The sequence below is a fragment of the Abramis brama genome (genome assembly GCF_963993115.1).
Source record: "Abramis brama genome assembly, chromosome: 1".
Taxonomy (NCBI): Eukaryota; Metazoa; Chordata; class Actinopteri; order Cypriniformes; family Leuciscidae; genus Abramis; species Abramis brama.
Window position 1 is genome coordinate 6282990 of NC_139963.1, and position 7500 is coordinate 6290489.

The window sequence follows — 7500 nt, forward strand, 5'->3', positions numbered from 1 at the left end:
ATAATCCAGCAAAATACTCTTAACATCATTAAAAAAATTAACTCTTTCAGCCCCAATAGTTGGAGCGTATATATTCAAAAAAACAAAATTGAATCTTTCAAATTTTGCTTTTAATAGCATGAGTCTACCTGGTATTACATGTTTCAATTCGTATGAAATAGGCAGGAATTTTTTGGCAAAAAGTACAGCCACCCCTCCTCTGACTGAACTCATATGAGAAAGCACTACTTCCCCATCCCACTCCTTTTTCCAATCGATTTCATTTAAACTATCACTGTGTGTTTCTTGAACCATCATAACATCCAAGCTCTTTTGTCTGATTAACTCAAAAAGTACTGCTCTTTTCTTTATATCTCTTGCACCATTCAAATTCAGAGTACCTATCCTTATCGTACTCATTAAATAGTGTGTTACCAAGAGATACAAAGTAAACAATAACTTAAAATAACAAAATGACTTATGTAGTTTCAAAACCATCCTCATTTTTTTGTTTTAGTTTCAACTTAGACACAAATTTCTTCAACCTGAACATTTCTTGAACAGTGAAATGCTCCTCACTGTCACCCCTCATTGTCATTGCAACTGAATCTATGAATAGTTTACGATCAGGGAAATACTCCTCAACCTGGACGTTTTTCATATTCTTTGTTTTCTGAAGGAATAATCTTATTTTTCCAAATGTGTATTCACCTTGATGATCGTACTGTCCATTTCTGCTAGCTGTTGCCTCAATATCAGACTCAACTGAGCTGCATTCAGTATCATCATTTCTATTAGCTGAGTCTACAGTCACCTGACCAGTGCTCTTATTCTTTAGGCTTTTCTTTACTCGTTTCCTTTTAGTAGAGGGAGTTTTAAAAAGTTCTTCATCCCTCAGCATCTCAGTGTCCAGACTTTCTTGAGCCTCAATAATTTCTGCAACAGCAGATACATTCTCCTCATCAGTTTTATTCTCTACATTATCTGCACCTATCGTTGTGCCATGAACGTGATCCCCTACACTCTCCACAGCTTCCTCAACCTCAACAGTCTCACTTCTCCTACTTTCCACATGCATGTCTTCCTCAGCAGAAGCAGCGCTGGTCCCAGCAGAAGCAGCACTGGTCCCAGCAGAAGCAGCAATGGTGCCAGCAGAAGCAGTGCTGGTCCCAGCAGAAGCAGCAATGGTGCCAGCAGAAGCAGCAATGGTGCCAGCAGAAGCAGCGCTGGGCCCAGCAGAAGCAGCACTGGGCCCAGCAGAAGCAGCACTGGTCCCAGCAGAAGCAGCACTGGTCCCAGCAGAAGCAGCGCTGGTGCCAGCAGAAGCAGCGCTGGTCCCAGCAGAAGCAGCACTGGTCCCAGCAGAAGCAGCGCTGGTGCCAGCAGAAGCAGCACTGGTCCCAGCAGAAGCAGCAATGGTGCCAGCAGAAGCAGCAATGGTGCCAGCAGAAGCAGCGCTGGGCCCAGCAGAAGCAGCACTGGGCCCAGCAGAAGCAGTGCTGGTCCCAGCAGAAGCAGCAATGGTGCCAGCAGAAGCAGCAATGGTGCCAGCAGAAGCAGCGCTGGTCCCAGCAGAAGCAGCACTGGTCCCAGCAGAAGCAGCGCTGGTCCCAGCAGAAGCAGCACTGGTGCCAGCAAAAGCAGCACTGGTCCCAGCAGAAGCAGCGCTGGTCCCAGCAGAAGCAGCGCTGGTCCCAGCAGAAGCAGCACTGGTGCCAGCAAAAGCAGCGCTGGTCCCAGCAGAAGCAGCACTGGTGCCAGCAGAAGCAGCGCTGGTCCCAGCAGAAGCAGCACTGGTCCCAGCAGAAGCAGCACTGGTCCCAGCAGAAGCAGCGCTGGTCCCAGCAGAAGCAGCACTGGTGCCAGCAGAAGCAGCACTGGTCCCAGCTTCAACAATCTCACCCATCCTCTCATTATCTACAGTTTTCTTTAGTGTCTTTTCCACATCGGAAACATTTCATAATATCAGAGGTAACAAAAACCACATAATCAAAACCATCAACCTTAAATTTGAAAGCCACATTCAATTCGTCTGCATCTTTATTCAAAACCATATAAACCTGACGTCTGAAACAAACAACATGCTTAAGTAGCGGTGATTTACAACCAAACGGGATCTTTTTCATTTGGGACACTACTTTACCATGCCTTGAAAGCTCTGCTATCAAGAGTTCATCTTTAATGAACGGGGGAACATTAGACAGAATAACTCTTTTTGCCGGTTGAAGCAGCGGCATTACGGGAGTAAAGGTATCCTGTATAACAACGCCATTCTGAACAACACTATTAACTTTTTCAATAGTGTCTAGAAAGACAACAACAGCACTGTTCATGCGAGAAGCAGATAATATGCTATCGCAACCAACAACTTCTCCTACAGCCAAAACACATTGTTCCACCGAAACATTACTCACAGGCGCGAGCTTGATACCGTGTCTTCGCGACAACCGGTCCAAACTCACGCGTTCTGAGGACGCCATTGCCACCCAGCAAACGCCGGATAGCGGCGAAATTCGTCCCACCTAAAACCTACCAAGCCTATATTAACACTCGCAAAAACACACTTAACAAAAACTTTAAACAAAAACAGTAAGAAAGTTAAGAGAAAGAGAGGAAAAAACTCACTCACACCAGCAGTACTCTCACAGCAAACTCCGCCCACTCACTCACAGCATCCGCTCAGAGAGAGAGAGAGAGAGAGAGAGTTTAAGAGGAGTGCGGCAGGGCTGTAGCCTGAGTCCAACGCTGTTCAACATCTACATTAATGAACTAGCGGTGCAGCTGGAGCAGTCTACGGGCCCTGGACTCACTCTACAGGACAGCAGCATCAAGCTCTTGCTGTACGCAGACGACCTGGTGCTGCTGTCACCCACTGCACAGGGACTACAGCAGCACCTGGACCTGCTGGAGAACTACTGCCAGAACTGGGCCCTGGCAGTCAACCTCACCAAGACCAACATTATGGTCTTTCAGAAGAAGCCCAGATGTCAGGAACACAGATACAAGTTCAGTCTAGGCAGCACCGCCCTAGAGCACTCGATCGGGGAGTTTCAGTGTGGCAGTGAATGCTCTCAGAGATAAAGCTCGGAGAGCTCTATATGCAATCAAGAAAAAATTCCAAAACATTGAATTACCGATTCCAATTTGGTGTAAAATCTTCGATAGTGTGATTCAGCCCATTGCGCTGTATGGAAGTGAGGTTTGGGGTCCACTCAGTGATCAAAGCTACACTAGATGGGACAGGCATCCAACAGAAGCCCTACACACTGAATTCTGCAAAATGATTCTAAAACTACAAAGGAAAACACCCAATAATGCATGCAGGGCAGAATTAGGCTGATTCCCATTGATTATCAATATGCAAAAAAGATCCCTCAAATTCTGGATGCATCTAAAATCAAGTCCCACAGAATCATTACATTTTAAAGCTCTACAAACCCAAGAACTGAACCCCGAAAAGAGTCCCCTCAGTCAGCTGGTTCTGAGACTCACTAACCAGACTAACCCTACTAACACTAACAAGTCTCAGACCAGCACTGCTTCTCACACACACATCAGGACAAACCAAATTATCAAACAGTCTAAAAATACATATCTGGAACATTGGGACCAGGAAACTAAAACACAAAGTAAATTACAATTCTATCGAAATCTGAAATCAAATTATGAACTGGAAGAATATCTCCAGAGTGTGAGAGACACAAAGCAGAGACGGATCCTGAGCAAGTACAGGCTGAGTGAACACAGTCTCGCCATCGAGACGGGCAGACACAGGAAGAGCTGGTTACCCCGAGAGCAGAGGGTGTGTGTTCACTGTAGCACAGGAGAGATCGAGACAGAGACGCACTTCCTCCTTCACTGTCACAAATACAGTTCAGTCAGAGAACTCTACTTCAGCAAACTCACTAATGTAATACAGAACTTTACAGCCATGACTGAAGTAGATCAGATGAAGATCCTGCTAGGAAAGGGCCAGACAGCAGCACTCGCTGCCAGATACGTGTGTGTGTGCCACAGCCTGAGAGACAGCAGGTGAATGTGTGTGTGATGTGTGTATCTGACCTCAGTGTGTTTCCCTACTGTCCACCACAGTGACCTTCAGTGATATGTGTGTGTGTATATGTTAAAACCAGAGGCGGCCTTACCTATGTTTCACCCGTTTCAATTGAAACGGGCCCCGCCCTCCAAGGGGGCCCCCAACAGAACAGGAAAATCCCATTCATTTTCTCCCTAGGATATTTATTTTCAGACATAATGTCTAAAGTGGTCTCCAACACGTCACTCGCGAGAGTAGCTCGTGGCCTGATTGGAGGTAGCTCGCCAAGGGCCGTTCACATATCGCGTCTTTTGCGCGCTCAAGTTCGTTATTTCAAATAATTGAAGCGACGCGCTCATTTTTTCCAGGCGCAACGAGTCAATATGAAGGATGGGGGTGCACCCAAACTACGGGTGTTTTTTTATTCTCCGTAAATAAATCTTCTAGCAGAGCTACAGCAAGCGTTTATCGGTAGTGGAAATCCATTAGATATTAAAACTTCTCTGTCGTTGTGGAGAGCGCATGGTAGACTATAGCAACGACAGACGCCACGGGAAAATCGGACCGAATTTTACTATTAATAATAAAAGATAAGCTAATGTGCATTGTAAATGTCAGTATTTTGTCTTTTTTGAATCATTCTTTTTATAAAAATGATTTAAAGGCTGAAATATGCGAGGTTTATCTTTTTATAAAAACTTTTTTGTCAAAACTTTATTTGAACTTGTACATGTTAGTAGATAACATGTTGCAAGACACTCCTTTCAAATTTGGCCATCATTTTTAATGTTACTATTTTAATGTTTATGTAAACAAAAAGTGCATATTGATGGTAAGTTTATTTGTTATTTGCTGGTTTTCGACATAAAACTTGGTGAATTGATTTTATTGTGTATAGTATTAGTACTTTTTGAACAGGATTATGTGATAACCATGCTCATTTTGGTCACTATAATCATGAAATTACATTTTCATACCATTTCATCTCTAGTTATGATGCACTATAAAATCAACAATAATTATGTGTTTTTACAGTATAATATTTTTTTTTATGTCAATTAAGGGTGACATATATAGGCCTGGCTACAATAACTCGTTTAGGTCTAAAACAGTTAGCATAGTTGTTAATATGAGAGTTATGAGACATTATTTAAGAGATTTAATTATTGCATATAGCTCTCGGCCACTTTCATTTTTAAAAAGTAGCTAAAAAAGGTTGGAAACCCCTAAACCATCCAAGTTAGATTGACCACGAGCTACGAGGTTGTGAAACGAAAGTTTCTGCTCCTATAAAAGCCACAAAGTATAAAAATCAACCTTGTTATTTGCGATCTTCTGGAGAAATACTACACTAACCATAATTCTAAGCAAAACACTGACGTCTCTGATTGGTCGAACTTGAGTCGCGCCGCGGTTACCATGGCGACGTTTACCGCCCCCGCGAACGGTGATCTGAAGTAAATAAATACCGGTAGTTTATGTGTTTATACTTTGCCTTTTTTCCGTAAGGTTAAAACGTTGTTTTTTTTTGAGTAGGGAAATAATTTGAATAGGAAATGAAACGTACATATGCCAGTGGTGCCTGTTCATGAAGCTGAAAGTGCGCGTAATAAAATAATGATGCAAACCAACAAGAATCCTTGCTTTTTCTGCTCATGTTTACATTTTATGTGGGCAGGGCCCCATATTAGTTATTGAAACGGGCCCCCAGATGCTTAAGGCCGCCCCTGGTTAAAACACTGTGGTGTAAAATGTTCTGTGGTGTAAAATGTTCAAATGATATTATAATTTGTTACACTGTTAATTTGTACAATTAATTTAAGTTGTACATTTAGATTTAAGTTATATTATAATATTGTATTATTTTGTACTTTATAATTTTATACTTTATAATTATTCTATGTGTTCCAAGCTTTGGCAATATTGTAACATGTACAGTCATGCCAATAAAGCAATTTTGAATTGAATTGAATTGAGAGAGAGAGAGAGAGAGAGAGAGAGAGAGAGAGAGAGAGAGAGAGAGAGAGAGAGAGAGAGAGAGAGAGAGAGAAGGTGAATGTGTGTGTGTGTCTGACCTCAGTGTGTTTCCCTACTGTCCATGTAGCACTCCTGTCCTGTAAGCACGTTTATCAATAAACAGTCAGACGAGATGCTTCATATCCAGAGTTTTTACTTAGAATGAATTGTGGCAATAAATGAACAATTATTACACTCAACAATGCATGAGCTCTCTTATTTATATAATTTGATACACAAGTGCATGAGCTCGTATGTACTTCCCCTTTAAATCAACGCATCCCAAGTTCACCGTGAATAAATGAGTGCACTTAGAGTAGTGCGCATCCCACCCTAAAACAGCGACACTCTCTATATTCACAAGCCCCAATCTCACATAAAACACACGTGACAACACAGATCATACATCGACCTTTAACTAAACAGGGCAATTTATATAAATTCAACCGTATACATTTAATCACCCTACCGTTACATACACACATGAACGATTTGCGCGCGAACCGCGTTCTCCCCAGCGGACAACTCTAGCGTTTTACATCGCCCCGTATGGCACTTCACCCAATAATACAACACAATACCTAGCAAAAATACATTTAGTAACACTAATATTCACATGTGTGCAAATGTACGCTTCATATACCTGTAAGGGAGCACGTTTATCAATAAACAGTCAGACGAGATGCTTCATACCCAGAGTTTTTACTTAAAATGAAGCGTCTCGCGAGAACTCCCCAACTATTAGTAAACGCACGCGCACACACACGACCAATCAGATACACTCATCCCAAACATATCATCACTACATTTTTAACCTCATACGAAATCACTAAACATATGAATTAATGCAAAACATAACATTTCAACGTCCTTAACAACATTAATATTTTATAATTATTTAAACTGATTACTGGATTAAACCTCAGGTGAACACATACAGTAAATCTTGTTCACATTTTACTCAGCATATTACATCCACCACAGTGACCCTCAGTGATATGTGTGATATGTGTGTGTGTGTGTGTATATGTTAAAACACTGTGGTATAAAATGTTCACAGATATTATAATTTGTATATATGTTAAAACACTGTGGTGTAAAATGTTCACAGATATTATAATTTGTTACACTGTTAATTTATACAATTAATTTAAGTAGTACATTTAGATTTAAGTTATATTATAATAGTTTATTATTTTGATGTCTTTATAATTATTATTCTATGCGTTCCCAGCTTTGGCAATATTGTAATATGTACAGTCATGCCAATAAAGCAATTTTTAATTGAATTGAAAGAGAGAGGGAGAGAGAGAGAGAGAGAGAGAGAGAGAGAGAGAGAGAGAGAGAGAGAGAGAGAGAGAGAGAGAGAGAGAGAGATTCATCATATATTCATGTTGTTTCAATCCTGTTGTAATAATGACTGTCGAAAAAAAATAAACATAATGAGCATTTATTTTTATTTTTTTCTG

The 7500-nt window shown here is 41.4% G+C and overlaps 2 protein-coding genes across 5 annotated transcripts in view; one reads left to right on the forward strand and one right to left on the reverse strand.

The window, feature by feature from the left end:
• LOC311079770 (uncharacterized protein) overlaps nt 1-7500 on the forward strand; it is a 186253-nt gene that overhangs the window by 111743 nt on the left and 67010 nt on the right. The window lies entirely within an intron of this gene.
• The window catches only part of LOC311079600 (NACHT, LRR and PYD domains-containing protein 12-like), a 137040-nt gene that overhangs the window by 77761 nt on the left and 51779 nt on the right, over nt 1-7500 (reverse strand). The gene's annotated exons all lie outside the window — the stretch shown is intronic.